The following is a 16824-nucleotide window of genomic DNA, read 5'->3' on the forward strand; positions in this document are numbered from 1 at the left end:
ATTTTAAAAGGTCTTCCTCTTCCTCAGTTGACTTGCACTGCTGGACCAAAATATTTACTAGAGTCCTAGGACACCATCACTCTGGCCACACTTGAATAGAGTGGAAAACTGAGGCCAAAAAGACGCAAGAAATATTCATGAGCTGAAGACATAATTGAGGAAACTAAACTGCTTGCCTTTTTCTTCCTTTCTGTCACACTACATGTCAGTACCTTCAACACTGTGCAACAGATTAAAGTGGGAATAGTCCAGTTCCACAGACTTGACATAACTCCCAAAGGGGACACTTCTCTCTGCACAATACCCTGATTGCTGAACCCATGACAATTAAAAATGTTCTCAGAGTGAACAGCTAACACAGAAGTTAACATCATAAAAATTAAAAAGTCTTCAATAAAAAAAAAAAAAACTCTCCCATGTTAACTTGTTATCAGAGCTAATAGATTAACATACAGGTCAACAAGAAAACTATAATGAACACAGCACTTACAATACAGCCTTTCCACCAACATTGAGCAAACATTGTTAACCATTTGGGTGGAGTATTGTGAGACACAAACCCAAAAAGAGAAATACAAATACAAAAAGAAAAACAACTAAAAGATGAAAATGTGAAACGGCTTGATTTGGTGTTTTACTTTTTGAGTTTGGTTTGTATTTGTCTTTTTAGGCCATAAGCTGTAATTCAGAATGTGGCTAGAAATATGGTTCCGTTCCACCAACATGGGTGACTACTTTCTCTCAATTGATTCTTAGTCTCATATACGTACTTAAGCTGGAAATACAAGTCCTCCACGTGAAACTTGCCATTATTTCAGTAATACAACATCAAACTTCATACTTTTGGTCAAAAATGTATATTCCACGGTTTTTCATGACCCCATAAGTTTACTATCTCTTCAGTTAGCGTGAAAGACACACCATCAGCCAACACCAACACCCCGCCCCCCCCAAAGGGTTATAGACCCCTGTGGTACAATTTGTTTTATTTTTCTTGCCTGTGAATCGTCTATAGCATGTCAGGTGAAAACCAATCTTATTTGATTAAATTAAATCACCTTCATCCGCACTTTTCACCTCAAGCTTTTCCTCACCAGGGACAAATGCATCACCAATTGACATATTCTTCACCTATTTGATTTAGATAGACTATTTTGGAAGTGTAGGACATTAAAAAATATTCTATTATTAAATCATACAGTTACCCACGGCAGATGTAGTCTGGTTTTCAACTCTTTAATTTCACCGCTTTTTATCGATAACTATGATGCATTGCTCTGTCTGCTTGTTTACAGGGGTGCGTTCACTGTTCTCTAATCTATTCTCCACACAATATGACCATTTTATTCAAGGCTCAGACTTTCCACAGTCAGTGTGAAGGAAAACTGTTTACATTATCTAATATTCCAGTAATACATATTGGTAGTAATACATCTGAACCAGCATGTAAACGTAATGTGCAGTACACCAGGTCAACATCACTCAATGTCAGTTGTGTTGTTGAACTTGATGCATACACTCACCTAAAGGATTATTAGGAACACCTGTTCAATTTCTCATTAATGCAATTATCTAACCAACCAATCACATGGCAGTTGCTTCTATGCATTTAGGGGTGTGGTCCTGGTCAAGACAATCTCCTGAACTCCAAACTGAATGTCTGAATGGGAAAGAAAGGTGATTTAAGCAATTTTGAGCGTGGCATGGTTGTTGGTGCCAGGTCTGAGTATTTCACAATCTGCTCAGTTACTGGGATTTTCACGCACAACCATTTCTAGGGTTTACAAAGAATGGTGTGAAAAGGGAAAAACATCCAGTATGCGGCAGTCCTGTGGGTGGTGGTGGTGGGGTAATGGTGTGGGGGATGTTTTCTTGGCACACTTTAGGCCCCTTAGTGCCAATTGGGCATCGTTTAAATGCCACGGCCTACCTGAGCATTGTTTCTGACCATGTCCATCCCTTTATGACCACCATGTACCCATCCTCTGATGGCTACTTCCAGCAGGATAATGCACCATGTCACAAAGGTCGAATCATTTCAAATTGGTTTCTTGAACATGACAATGAGTTCACTGTACTAAACTGGCCCCCACAGTCACCAGATCTCAAGCCAATAGAGCATCATTGGGATGTGGTGGAACGGGAGCTTCGTGCCCTGGATGTGCATCCCACAAATCTCCATCAACTGCAAGATGCTATCCTATCAATATGGGCCAACATTTCTAAAGAATGCTTTCAGCACCTTGTTGAATCAATGCCACGTAGAATTAAGGCAGCTCTGAAGGCGAAAGGGGGTCAAACACAGTATTAGTATGGTGTTCCTAATAATCCTTTAGGTGAGTGTATATTTTAACTAGTCGTCTGCTGGTATATTTAACAAAGGAATGACATATTGCACAGTTGTGTATCTTTGGGTATTGCCTGATGACCTTAAAATGAAAAAAAAAAAAAACGCAGGTAGGGAACAGAAAGTGTTTGAGAGAGAGGGGGGGGTAAAATAGGGCTATTGACACGTTATATTTTACAATGTAAAACAGTTTATACATATTATTTTATTAAACTCCAAATTTGAAATACATATTTTACTTTTTAAAGAACACAAGTACTGCTATAACAATAATGCCAGCAAGGGAGGTGTTCATGCCTAATGGCAAAGGTTTCATGCTCTCCACTTTGTCAATGTGTGGATTGTGAATAGTGTGAAGATATTCCAGAGGAATTATCCCTCCATTCTGATGATGACTGTCTGACACAGGTGGAAGGGACACTGATTAATGATTGTGTTCATTCTAATGATCACTGATTCAACCTTAACCTTGCTGATAATTTTGCACGGCAAAATTGTTAAATCCTATGACCTATACACTTAAAACTTGTAAAAACATATTTTGTATTGTTATAATTAAATCAGTGTATTATACAATTGATAAGATTTCTGTGTATTTTTTGTATTATAAGTTGGACTGCCCCCCTTATATAAGTATAACTTCCCCCTTGACATGGGAGGCAGGACGCAGGTGGCGGCTGGGCAGCAGGAGGGGCACAAACACGACAGGACGCTGTTTTGGGTGAGTTTATGTACCATGTGCTCCTACTCATGTTCTCAGGGTATTGCCCGCAGAGTACAATTCATTGAGTTTCCTGCCTGAACCATCGCTTTGCTTAATTTCATCATACTTGACTGTCTTCCACCTATATTTGTTTAAAGCTTTAAATAAACTGCCTGCTAATCTATTTATTATTCTAACTTCCTTTAGAAATCCAAACTATCAGTTATTTTAATCATGAGTTAAAATTTAGATTTAGACTGCTGTGATCTAATGCAATATAGCTGTACAGCAGAACTTGCTGAAAACAAGTACGATTTGTTTTATTTATTTTTTGCCTGTGAATCCTCAATAGCATGTCAGGTGAAAACCAATCTTGTTTGATTAAATTAAATCACCTTCATTGGCGCCAGTTTATGTAGAATCAAGCATGACAAGGCAATCTTCATTGACATTGTATTTGCATTCCACTTCAGCTAATATGTCCAGTCAACTAAATCGGATTCTATCCCTTTCAGGGCGCTCTCGACTACTATACTCCACCATACTGCTGTAAGAGGCTATACTCCTTCATTCACCACTCTGTTGATATGCATGATACACATATTAGAGTGTTTCTTGTGTTTTCCTTTTAGTTTATGAGAGTTGTGCTCGCCCATGGGCGCAGCCCTTTTTTATTAGATCTTGCCCCTCTACTTGAGAACTAGGGGTAGGCGGATCAATACCAAAGTAATTGATACTTTCAATACTACTTTTTGGCATCGGTATTTTGGCAAAGGTATCAATTACATTGATTACTATAACTTAAGTAGGGCTTCCGGATTTTGAGTTTTATATTATCATATACCTAAAATATTTTGAGCCAATCTGCTTTGTTAATTAGACTCGGAAATGTCATTAATTAAAAAATGAAACAAGTCTTACATTTATATGTTGAGTATGCCTGCGTTTCGACAATAGTCAGTCGCTCTGCTTTCAACGCCATTTGAAAGCACCAGAACACAGCTTTTTATCGATATAAGGCATCCCGATATTTGTTATTCTTACAGGAAACAGCTATGCCATAAATTCAGTGGTGTGGTGGAGCTATGCAAAGCAACACCCACCACAGTGGAAACACAGTATGCCACAGAATTTGCTGAACTCAAAGCAAAAAAAGCCACGCAAGATAAAGAACTTGCCTCTGCGGCAATGCCACTTTTGAGACTGAGTACCCAGGGACACTTCACCAATGAATATTCCAAATAGGCGTATAACTTTTGATTTTTGTTTTTGTATTTATTTGCAATCATATTATAACCTTGCAATATTAAACTGAATAATTACTATAATACTGGTTTGCTTTTTCATGTATTGTTTATTATTAAGAATAACCTAGAATAAATCAAAACATGAAACTTTTAATTCTGGTCTCTTAACATTATGTCATTATATGGAGAAAACTCTGGATGTTGTGCACCAAGTCCTTGGAGTAGATCGCAACCTAATATACTGTATATATATATATAAATTGTAAGGCGAACATTGCTTTTAAACAGAAATGTTTGAAAAGGTGCAGGGGTTCATTCTCATTTTGTATTACGTATGGTCTGTGTTTTTCTAATTGCGTTTGTGTTTTGTACTTTCAAGCCACCGTACTCACACCTCATCAAGTCTGAGACTTTTAAATCTGATCCCCAAACTTACACACCGCACGTTCAGTGTCAAAATACATATATGAGTGTTTTCAGTTTTCTCTTCTTATTTCTTCTGCTTTCCATTGTTCATTGAATTCTTCTCATCTCCTGTTTGAAAAATGACATGAGAATGTATACATTACATATGTACGCATACTAGAAAAACTGTACTTGAAACAGCAATAGAAAGTGAATAACCTTTTCTGAAATATTTAGTATATTCTCCCCCTTCTTCATGTAGTTTGTGTGTTAGTGTGCAAGCACAAGTCAGAAAAAGCTTAATATTTCTTGCTTGTTGCATTTGAAGCTTTTATTCACTGCGCTTCACCTTCCTGTGTTTATATCCTCAGTTTCCATTAAACCCACTAACGGTCCTGCAAGTTAGAGAAGCAGTCACATGTTTTCTGGACAAGGTGAGAAAACTATTGGAAGTTGAAACTGAACACACACCTTTCATGGCCTTCTGTACCAGATGATGTGGGGTTGATTGTGCTGTGAAAATACTACACGAAGATGAGCCTGTCATGTTTAGGAATGTGTGACTTGTAACTTTCTTCATGGGTTGCAATCTAGTTTTTATGGAAAGCTGTTGTAGCTATTTCCATTTGTTTTCCCTATGGCGCTGACTTGCAAAACACATAGGCAACAAGAAATACACAAATGCAAAATGAAAACCAAAACGTAAAACCCAAAAACAAAACGGTTGTTTTGTGTTTGTCTTTTTATGTTTGGTCTGTGTTTTTCTGATTGCGTTTGTGTTTTGTACTTTGAAGCCACCGTACTCACACCTCGTCACGTCTGAGACTTTTAAACCTGATCCCCAAACATACACATCGCACGTCCTGTTTGGTGTCAAAATACATATACGAGTGTTTTCAGTTTTCTCTTCTTATTTCTTCTGCTTTCCATTGTTCATTGAATTCTTCTCATCGCCTGTTTGAGAAATGAAATGAGAATTGATTCACTAAATATGCACGCTTACTAGAAAAACTGTACTTGAAACAGCATTAGAAAGTGAATAACCTTTTCTGAAATGATTAGTAGCTTCTCCCCTTGTCCTTGTTCTTTCTTCGTGTAGTTTGTGTATTACTGTGCAAGCACAAGTCAGAAAAAGCTTAATATTTCTTGCTTGTTCCTTTGAAGCTTTTTTTTCACTGCGCTTCACCTTCCTGTGTTTTTATCCTCAGTTTCCATTAAACCCACTTGACGGTCCTGCAAGTTAGAAAAGCAGTAAGATGTTTTCTGGACAAGGTGTGAAAACTATTGGAAGTTGAAACTGAAAACACACCTTTCATGGCCTTCTGTACCATTTGATGTGGGGTTGATTGTGCTGTGAAAATACTACACGGAGATGAGCCTGTCATGTTTATGAACGTGTGACTTGTAACTTTCTTCATGGGTTGCAATCTAGTTTTAATGGAAAGCTGCTGTAGCTATTTCCATTTGTTTTCCCTATGGCGCTGACTTGCAAAACACAAAGGCAACAAGAAGTACACAAATGCAAAATATAAACCAAAACATAAAACCCAAAAACAAAACGGTTGTTTTCTCTTTGTCTTTTTACGTTTGGTCTGTGTTTTTCTGATTGCGTTTGTGTTTTGTACTTTGAAGCCACCGTACTCACACCTCGTCACGTCTGAGACTTTCAAACCTGATCCCCAAACATACACATTGCACGTCTCGTTCACTGTCAAAATACATATACGAGTGTTTTTTCAGTTTTCTCTTCTTATTTCTTCTGCTTTCCATTGTTCATTGAATTCTTCTCATCGCCTGTTTGAGAAATTAAATGAGAATTGATTCACTAAATATGCACGCTTACTAGAAAAACTGTACTTGAAACAGCATTAGAAAGTGAATAACCTTTTCTGAATTAATTAGTAGCTTCTCCCCTTGTTCTTGTTCTTTCTTCGTGTAGTTGTGTATTACTGTGCAAGCACAAGTCAGAAAAAGCTTAATATTTCTTGCTTGTTGCATTTGAAGCTTTTCTTCACTGCGCTTCACCTTCCTGTGTTTTTATCCTCAGTTTCCATTAAACCCACTTGACGGTCCTGCAAGTTAGAGAAGCAGTCAGATATTTTCTGGAAACGCAATAAAGCAACGATGGAAGTTGAAACTGAACACACACCTTTCATGGCCTTCTGTACCAGTTGATGTGGGGTTGATTGTGCTGTGAAAATACTACACGGAGATGAGCCTGTCATATTTAGGAGCGTGTGACTTGTAACTTTCTTCATGGGTTGCAATCTAGTTTTAATGGAAAGCTGTTGTAGCTATTTCCATTTCTTTTCCCTGTGGCGCTGACTTCCAAAACACATATGTAACAAGAAACTGAAAAACAAATCGTAAGACCCCAAAACAAATACAAAACGGTTGTTTTGTGTTTGTCTTTTTACGTTTGGTCTGTGTTTTTCTGATTGCGTTTGTGTTTTGTACTTTGAAGCCACCGTACACACACCTCATCACGTCTGAGACTTTTAAACCTGATCCCCAAACATACACATCGCACGTCCCGTTCAGTGTCAAAATACATATACGAGTGTTTTCAGTTTTCTCTTCTTATTTCTTCTGCTTTCCATTGTTAATTGAATTCTTCTCATCTCCAGTTTGAAAAATGACATGAGAATGTATACATTACATATGCACGCATAATAGAAAAACTGTACTTGAAACAGCAATAGAAAGTGAATAACCTTTACTGAAATAATTAGTAGATTCTCCCCTTGTCCTTGTTCTTTCTTCGTGTAGATTGTGTATTACTGTGCAAGCAGTAGTCAGAAAAAGCTTTATATTTCTTGCTTGTTCCTTTGAAGCTTTTTTTCACTGCGCTTCAGCTTCCTGGGTTTTTATCCTCAGTTTCCATTAAACCCATTTGACGGTCCTGCAAGTTAGAGAAGCAGTCAGATGTTTTCTGGACAAGGTGAGAAAACTATTGGAAGTTGAAACAGAATACACACCTTTCATGGCCTTCTGTACCAGTTGATGTGGGGTTGATTGTGCTATGAAAATACTACACGAAGATGAGCCTGTCATGTTTAGGAATGTGTGACTTGTAACTTTCTTCATGGGTTGCAATCTAGTTTTTATGTAAAGCTGTTGTAGCTATTTCCATTTGTTTTCCCTATGGCGCTCACTTGCAAAACACAAAGGCAACATGAAATACACAAATGCAAAATGAAAACCAAAACGTAAAACCCAAAAACAAAACGGTTGTTTTGTGTTTGTCTTTTTATGTTTGGTCTGTGTTTTTCTGATTGCGTTTGTGTTTTGTACTTTGAAGCCACCGTACTCACACCTCGTCACGTCTGAGACTTTCAAACCTGATCCCCAAACATACACATTGCACGTCCCGTTCAGTGTCAAAATACATATACGAGTGTTTTCAGTTTTCTCTTCTTATTTGTTCTGCTTTCCATTGTTCTTTGAATTCTTCTCATCACCTGTTTGAGAAATGAAATGAGAATTGATTCACTAAATATGCACGCTTACTAGAAAAACTGTACTTGAAACAGCATTAGAAAGTGAATAACCTTTTCTGAAATAATTAGTAGCTTCTCTCCATGTCCTTGTTCTTTCTTCGTGTAGTTTGTGTATTACTGTGCAAGCACAAGTCAGAAAAAGCTTAATATTTCTTGCTTGTTGCATTTGAAGCTTTTCTTCACTGCGCTTCACCTTCCTTTGTTTTTATCCTCAGTTTCCATTAAACCCACTTGACGGTCCTGCAAGTTAGAGAAGCAGTCAGATGTTTTCTGGACAAGGTGAGAAAACTATTGGAAGTTGAAACAGAATACACACCTTTCATGGCCTTCTGTACCAGTTGATGTGGGGTTGATTGTGCTGTGAAAATACTACACGGAGATGAGCCTGTCATGTTTAGGAAAGTGTGACTTGTAACTTTCTTCATGGGTTGTAATCTACTTTTTATGGAAAGCTGTTGTAGCTATTTCCATTTGTTTTCCCTATGGCGCTGACTTCCAAAACACATAGGCAACAAGAAACTGAAAAACAAATCGTAAGACCCCAAAACAAATACAAAACGGTTGTTTTGTGTTTGTCTTTTTACGTTTGGTCTGTGTTTTACTGATTGCGTTTGTGTTTTGTACTTTGAAGCCACCATACTCACACCTCGTTACGTCTGAGACTTTTGAACCTGATCCCCAAACATACACATCGCACGTCCCGTTCAGTGTCAAAATACATATATGAGTGTTTTCAGCTCTCTTCTTATATCTTCTGCTTTCTATTGTTCATTGAATTCTTCTCATCTCCTGTTTGAAAAATGACATGAGAATGTATACATTACATATGCACGCATAATAGAAAAACTGTACTTGAAACAGCAAAAGAAAGTGAATAACCTTTTCTGAAATAATTAGTAGATTCTCCCCTTGTCCTTGTTCTTTCTTCGTGTCGTTTGTGTATTAGTGTGCAAGCACAAGTCAGAAAAAGCTTCTTATTTCTTGCTTGTTCCTTTGAAGCTTTTTTTCACTGCTCTTCACCTTCCTGGGTTTTTATCCTCAGTTCCATTAATCCCACTTGACGGTCCTGCAAGTTAGAGAAGCAGTCAGATGTTTTCTAGACAAGGCAATACAGCAATGATGGAAGTTGAAACAGAACACACACCTTTCATGGCCATCTGTACCAGTTGATGTGGGGTTGATTGTGCTGTGAAAATACTACACAGAGATGAGCCTGTCATGTTTAGGAACGTGTGACTTGTAACTTTCTTCATGGGTTGCAATCTAGTTTTTATGGAAAGCTGTTGTAGCTATTTCCATTTGTTTTCCCTATGGCGCTGACTTGCAAAACACATAGGCAACAAGAAATACACAAATGCAAAATGAAAACCAAAACGTAAAACCCAAAAACAAAACGGTTGTTTTGTGTTTGTCTTTTTATGTTTGGTCTGTGTTTTTCTGATTGCGTTTGTGTTTTGTACTTTGAAGCCACCGTACTCACACCTCGTCACGTCTGAAACTTTTAAACCTGATCCCCAAACATACACATCGCACGTCCTGTTTGGTGTCAAAATACATATACGAGTGTTTTCAGTTTTCTCTTCTTATTTCTTCTGCTTTCCATTGTTCATTGAATTCTTCTCATCGCCTGTTTGAGAAATGAAATGAGAATTGATTCACTAAATATGCACGCTTACTAGAAAAACTGTACTTGAAACAGCATTAGAAAGTGAATAACCTTTTCTGAAATGATTAGTAGCTTCTCCCCTTGTCCTTGTTCTTTCTTCGTGTAGTTTGTGTATTACTGTGCAAGCACAAGTCAGAAAAAGCTTAATATTTCTTGCTTGTTCCTTTGAAGCTTTTTTTTCACTGCGTTTCACCTTCCTGTGTTTTTATCCTCAGTTTCCATTAAACCCACTTGACGGTCCTGCAAGTTAGAAAAGCAGTCAGATGTTTTCTGGACAAGGTGTGAAAACTATTGGAAGTTGAAACTGAAAACACACCTTTCATGGCCTTCTGTACCATTTGATGTGGGGTTGATTGTGCTGTGAAAATACTACACGGAGATGAGCCTGTCATGTTTATGAACGTTTGACTTGTAACTTTCTTCATGGGTTGCAATCTACTTTTTATGGAAAACTGTTGTAGCTATTTTTATTTGTTATCCCTGTGGCGCTGACTTCCAAAACACATAGGCAACAAGAAACTGAAAAACAAATCGTAAGACCCCAAAACAAATATAAAACGGTTGTTTTGTGTTTGTCTTTTAACGTTTGGTCTGTGTTTTTCTGATTGCGTTTGTGTTTTGTACTTTGAAGCCACCGTACTCACACCTCGTCACGTCTGAGACTTTCAAACCTGATCCCCAAACATACACATTGCACGTCTCGTTCACTGTCAAAATACATATACGAGTGTTTTTTCAGTTTTCTCTTCTTATTTCTTCTGCTTTCCATTGTTCATTGAATTCTTCTCATCGCCTGTTTGAGAAATTAAATGAGAATTGATTCACTAAATATGCACGCTTACTAGAAAAACTGTACTTGAAACAGCATTAGAAAGTGAATAACCTTTTCTGAATTAATTAGTAGCTTCTCCCCTTGTTCTTGTTCTTTCTTCGTGTAGTTGTGTATTACTGTGCAAGCACAAGTCAGAAAAAGCTTAATATTTCTTGCTTGTTGCATTTGAAGCTTTTCTTCACTGCGCTTCACCTTCCTGTGTTTTTATCCTCAGTTTCCATTAAACCCACTTGACGGTCCTGCAAGTTAGAGAAGCAGTCAGATATTTTCTGGAAACGCAATAAAGCAACGATGGAAGTTGAAACTGAACACACACCTTTCATGGCCTTCTGTACCAGTTGATGTGGGGTTGATTGTGCTGTGAAAATACTACACGGAGATGAGCCTGTCATGTTTAGGAGCGTGTGACTTGTAACTTTCTTCATGGGTTGCAATCTAGTTTTAATGGAAAGCTGTTGTAGCTATTTCCATTTGTTTTCCCTATGGCGCTGACTTGCAAAACACAAAGGCAACAAGAAGTACACAAATGCAAAATATAAACCAAAACATAAAACCCAAAAACAAAACGGTTGTTTTCTCTTTGTCTTTTTACGTTTGGTCTGTGTTTTTCTGATTGCGTTTGTGTTTTGTACTTTGAAGCCACCGTACTCACACCTCGTCACGTCTGAGACTTTCAAACCTGATCCCCAAACATACACATTGCACGTCTCGTTCACTGTCAAAATACATATACGAGTGTTTTTTCAGTTTTCTCTTCTTATTTCTTCTGCTTTCCATTGTTCATTGAATTCTTCTCATCGCCTGTTTGAGAAATTAAATGAGAATTGATTCACTAAATATGCACGCTTACTAGAAAAACTGTACTTGAAACAGCATTAGAAAGTGAATAACCTTTTCTGAATTAATTAGTAGCTTCTCCCCTTGTTCTTGTTCTTTCTTCGTGTAGTTGTGTATTACTGTGCAAGCACAAGTCAGAAAAAGCTTAATATTTCTTGCTTGTTGCATTTGAAGCTTTTCTTCACTGCGCTTCACCTTCCTGTGTTTTTATCCTCAGTTTCCATTAAACCCACTTGACGGTCCTGCAAGTTAGAGAAGCAGTCAGATATTTTCTGGAAACGCAATAAAGCAACGATGGAAGTTGAAACTGAACACACACCTTTCATGGCCTTCTGTACCAGTTGATGTGGGGTTGATTGTGCTGTGAAAATACTACACGGAGATGAGCCTGTCATGTTTAGGAGCGTGTGACTTGTAACTTCCTTCATGGGTTGCAATCTAGTTTTAATGGAAAGCTGTTGTAGCTATTTCCATTTCTTTTCCCTGTGGCGCTGACTTCCAAAACACATATGTAACAAGAAACTGAAAAACAAATCGTAAGACCCCAAAACAAATACAAAACGGTTGTTTTGTGTTTGTCTTTTTACGTTTGGTCTGTGTTTTTCTGATTGCGTTTGTGTTTTGTACTTTGAAGCCACCGTACTCACACCTTGTCACGTCTGAGACTTTTAAACCTGATCCCCAAACATACACATCGCACGTCCCGTTCAGTGTCAAAATACATATACGAGTGTTTTCAGTTTTCTCTTCTTGTTTCTTCTGCTTTCCATTGTTAATTGAATTCTTCTCATCTCCAGTTTGAAAAATGACATGAGAATGTATACATTACATATGCACGCATAATAGAAAAACTGTACTTGAAACAGCAATAGAAAGTGAATAACCTTTACTGAAATAATTAGTAGATTCTCCCCTTGTCCTTGTTCTTTCTTCGTGTAGATTGTGTATTACTGTGCAAGCAGTAGTCAGAAAAAGCTTTATATTTCTTGCTTGTTCCTTTGAAGCTTTTTTCACTGCGCTTCAGCTTCCTGGGTTTTTATCCTCAGTTTCCATTAAACCCATTTGACGGTCCTGCAAGTTAGAGAAGTAGTCAGATATTTTCTGGACAAGGTGAGAAAACTATTGGAAGTTGAAACAGAATACACACCTTTCATGGCCTTCTGTACCAGTTGATGTGGGGTTGATTGTGCTGTGAAAATACTACACGGAGATGAGCCTGTCATGTTTATATGAACGTTTGACTTGTAACTTTCTTCATGGGTTTCAATCTACTTTTTATGGAAAACTGTTGTAGCTATTTCCATTTCTTATCCCTGTGGCGCTGACTTCCAAAACACATATGCAACAAGAAACTGAAAAACAAATCGTGAGACCCCAAAACAAATACAAAACGGTTGTTTTGTGTTTGTCTTTTTACGTTTGGTCTGTGTTTTTCTGATTGCGTTTGTGTTTTGTACTTTGAAGCCACCGTACACACACCTCATCACGTCTGAGACTTTTAAACCTGATCCCCAAACATACACATCGCACGTCCTGTTCGGTGTCAAAATATATACGAGTGTTTTCAGTTTTCTCTTCTTATTTCTTCTGCTTTCCATTGTTCATTGAATTCTTGTCATCTCCTGTTTGAAAAATGACATCAGAATGTATACATTACATATGCACGCATAATAGAAAAACTGTACTTGAAACAGCAATAGAAAGTGAATAACCTTTTCTGAAATAATTTGTAGCTTCTCCCCTTGTCCTTGTTCTTTCTTCGTGTCGTTTGTGTATTAGTGTGCAAGCACAAGTCAGAAAAAGCTTTATATTTCTTGCTTGTTCCTTTGAAGCTTAATTTCACTGCGCTTCAGCTTCCTGGGTTTTTATCCTCAGTTTCCATTAAACCCACTTGACGGTCCTGCAAGTTAGAGAAGCAGTCAGATATTTTCTGGAAACGCAATAAAGCAACGATGGAAGTTGAAACTGAACACACACCTTTCATGGCCTTCTGTACCAGTTGATGTGGGGTTGATTGTGCTATGAAAATACTACACGGAGATGAGCCTGTCATGTTTAGGAATGTGTGACTTGTAACTTTCTTCATGGGTTGCAATCTAGTTTTTATGTAAAGCTGTTGTAGCTATTTCCATTTGTTTTCCCTATGGCGCTCACTTGCAAAACACAAAGGCAACATGAAATACACAAATGCAAAATGAAAACCAAAACGTAAAACCCAAAAACAAAACGGTTGGTTTGTGTTTGTCTTTTTACGTTTGGTCTGTGTTTTTCTGATTGCGTTTGTGTTTTGTACTTTGAAGCCACCGTACTCACACCTCGTCACGTCTGAGACTTTCAAACCTGATCCCCAAACATACACATTGCACGTCCCGTTCAGTGTCAAAATACATATACGAGTGTTTTCAGTTGTCTCTTCTTATTTGTTCTGCTTTCCATTGTTCTTTGAATTCTTCTCATCACCTGTTTGAGAAATGAAATGAGAATTGATTCACTAAATATGCACGCTTACTAGAAAAACTGTACTTGAAACAGCATTAGAAAGTGAATAACCTTTTCTGAAATAATTAGTAGCTTCTCTCCATGTCCTTGTTCTTTCTTCGTGTAGTTTGTGTATTACTGTGCAAGCACAAGTCAGAAAAAGCTTAATATTTCTTGCTTGTTGCATTTGAAGCTTTTCTTCACTGCGCTTCACCTTCCTTTGTTTTTATCCTCAGTTTCCATTAAACCCACTTGACGGTCCTGCAAGTTAGAGAAGCAGTCAGATGTTTTCTGGACAAGGTGAGAAAACTATTGGAAGTTGAAACAGAATACACACCTTTCATGGCCTTCTGTACCAGATGATGTGGGGTTGATTGTGCTGTGAAAATACTACACGGAGATGAGCCTGTCATGTTTAGGAAAGTGTGACTTGTAACTTTCTTCATGGGTTGCAATCCAGTTTTTATCGAAAGCTGTTGTAGCTATTTCCATTTGTTTTCCCTATGGTGCTGACTTGCAAAACACAAAGGCAACAAGAAATACACAAATGCAAAATGAAAACCAAAACATAAAACCTAAAAACAAAACATTTGTTTTTTGTTTGTCTTTTTACGTTTGGTCTGTGTTTTTCTGATTACGTTTCTGTTTTGTACTTTGAAGCCACCGTACTCATACCTCGTCACGTCTGAGACTTTTAAACCTGATCCCCAAACATACACATCGCACGTCCTGTTCGGTGTCAAAATATATATGAGTGTTTTCAGTTTTCTCTTCTTATTTCTTCTGCTTTCCATTGTTCATTGAATTCTTCTCATCGTCTGTTTGAAAAATGAAATGAGATTTTATACACTAAATATGCACGCTTTCAAGAACATCTGTACTTGAAACAGCAATAGAAAGTGATTAACCTTTTCCGAAATAATTATTAGATTCTCCCCTTGTCCTTGTTCTTTCTTCGTGTAGATTGTGTATTACTGTGCAAGCAGTAGTCAGAAAAAGCTTCATATTTCTTGCTTGTTGCATTTGAAGCTTTTCTTCACTGCGCTTCACCTTCCTGTGTTTTTATCCTCAGTTTCCATTAAACCCACTTGACGGTCCTGCAAGTTAGAGAAGCAGTCAGATGTTTTCTGGACAAGGTGAGAAAACTATTGGAAGTTGAAACAGAATACACACCTTTCATGGCCTTCTGTACCAGTTGATGTGGGGTTGATTGTGCTGTGAAAATACTACACGGAGATGAGCCTGTCATGTTTAGGAACGTGTGACTTGTAACTTTCTTCATGGGTTTCAATCTACTTTTTATGGAAAACTGTTGTAGCTATTTCCATTTCTTATCCCTGTGGCGCTGACTTCCAAAACAAATATGCAACAAGAAACTGAAAAACAAATCGTAAGACCCCAAAACAAATACAAAACGGTTGTTTTGTGTTTGTCTTTTTACGTTTGGTCTGTGTTTTTCTGATTGCGTTTGTGTTTTGTACTTTGAAGCCACCGTACTCACACCTCGTCACGTCTGAGACTTTCAAACCTGATCCCCAAACATACACATTGCACGTCTCGTTCACTGTCAAAATACATATACGAGTGTTTTTTCAGTTTTCTCTTCTTATTTCTTCTGCTTTCCATTGTTCATTGAATTCTTCTCATCGCCTGTTTGAGAAATTAAATGAGAATTGATTCACTAAATATGCACGCTTACTAGAAAAACTGTACTTGAAACAGCATTAGAAAGTGAATAACCTTTTCTGAATTAATTAGTAGCTTCTCCCCTTGTTCTTGTTCTTTCTTCGTGTAGTTGTGTATTACTGTGCAAGCACAAGTCAGAAAAAGCTTAATATTTCTTGCTTGTTGCATTTGAAGCTTTTCTTCACTGCGCTTCACCTTCCTGTGTTTTTATCCTCAGTTTCCATTAAACCCACTTGACGGTCCTGCAAGTTAGAGAAGCAGTCAGATATTTTCTGGAAACGCAATAAAGCAACGATGGAAGTTGAAACTGAACACACACCTTTCATGGCCTTCTGTACCAGTTGATGTGGGGTTGATTGTGCTGTGAAAATACTACACGGAGATGAGCCTGTCATGTTTAGGAGCGTGTGACTTGTAACTTTCTTCATGGGTTGCAATCTAGTTTTAACGGAAAGCTGTTGTAGCTATTTCCATTTCTTTTCCCTGTGGCGCTGACTTCCAAAACACATATGTAACAAGAAACTGAACAACAAATCGTAAGACCCCAAAACAAATACAAAACGGTTGTTTTGTGTTTGTCTTTTTACGTTTGGTCTGTGTTTTTCTGATTGCGTTTGTGTTTTGTACTTTGAAGCCACCGTACTCACACCTTGTCACGTCTGAGACTTTTAAACCTGATCCCCAAACATACACATCGCACGTCCCGTTCAGTGTCAAAATACATATACGAGTGTTTTCAGTTTTCTCTTCTTGTTTCTTCTGCTTTCCATTGTTAATTGAATTCTTCTCATCTCCAGTTTGAAAAATGACATGAGAATGTATACATTACATATGCACGCATAATAGAAAAACTGTACTTGAAACAGCAATAGAAAGTGAATAACCTTTACTGAAATAATTAGTAGATTCTCCCCTTGTCCTTGTTCTTTCTTCGTGTAGATTGTGTATTACTGTGCAAGCAGTAGTCAGAAAAAGCTTTATATTTCTTGCTTGTTCCTTTGAAGCTTTTTTCACTGCGCTTCAGCTTCCTGGGTTTTTATCCTCAGTTTCCATTAAACCCATTTGACGGTCCTGCAAGTTAGAGAAGTAGTCAGATATTTTCTGGACAAGGTGAGAAAACTAT

The 16824-nt window shown here is 37.7% G+C and overlaps 1 long non-coding RNA gene across 1 annotated transcript; it reads right to left on the bottom strand.

Annotated features, from left to right (window-relative positions):
* Window positions 1-13240: 13240 nt before the first annotated feature.
* Window positions 13241-15437, bottom strand: LOC136748860 (uncharacterized). The gene is made up of 3 exons (XR_010816632.1): window positions 14924-15437; window positions 14088-14833; window positions 13241-13997 (listed from the first exon to the last, which is right to left on the bottom strand). It is a non-coding gene; the product is annotated as an uncharacterized LOC136748860 (long non-coding RNA).
* Between the last annotated feature and the right edge of the window lie 1387 nt (window positions 15438-16824).

The sequence above is a fragment of the Amia ocellicauda genome, chromosome 4, assembly GCF_036373705.1.
Source record: "Amia ocellicauda isolate fAmiCal2 chromosome 4, fAmiCal2.hap1, whole genome shotgun sequence".
NCBI lineage: Eukaryota > Metazoa > Chordata > Actinopteri > Amiiformes > Amiidae > Amia > Amia ocellicauda.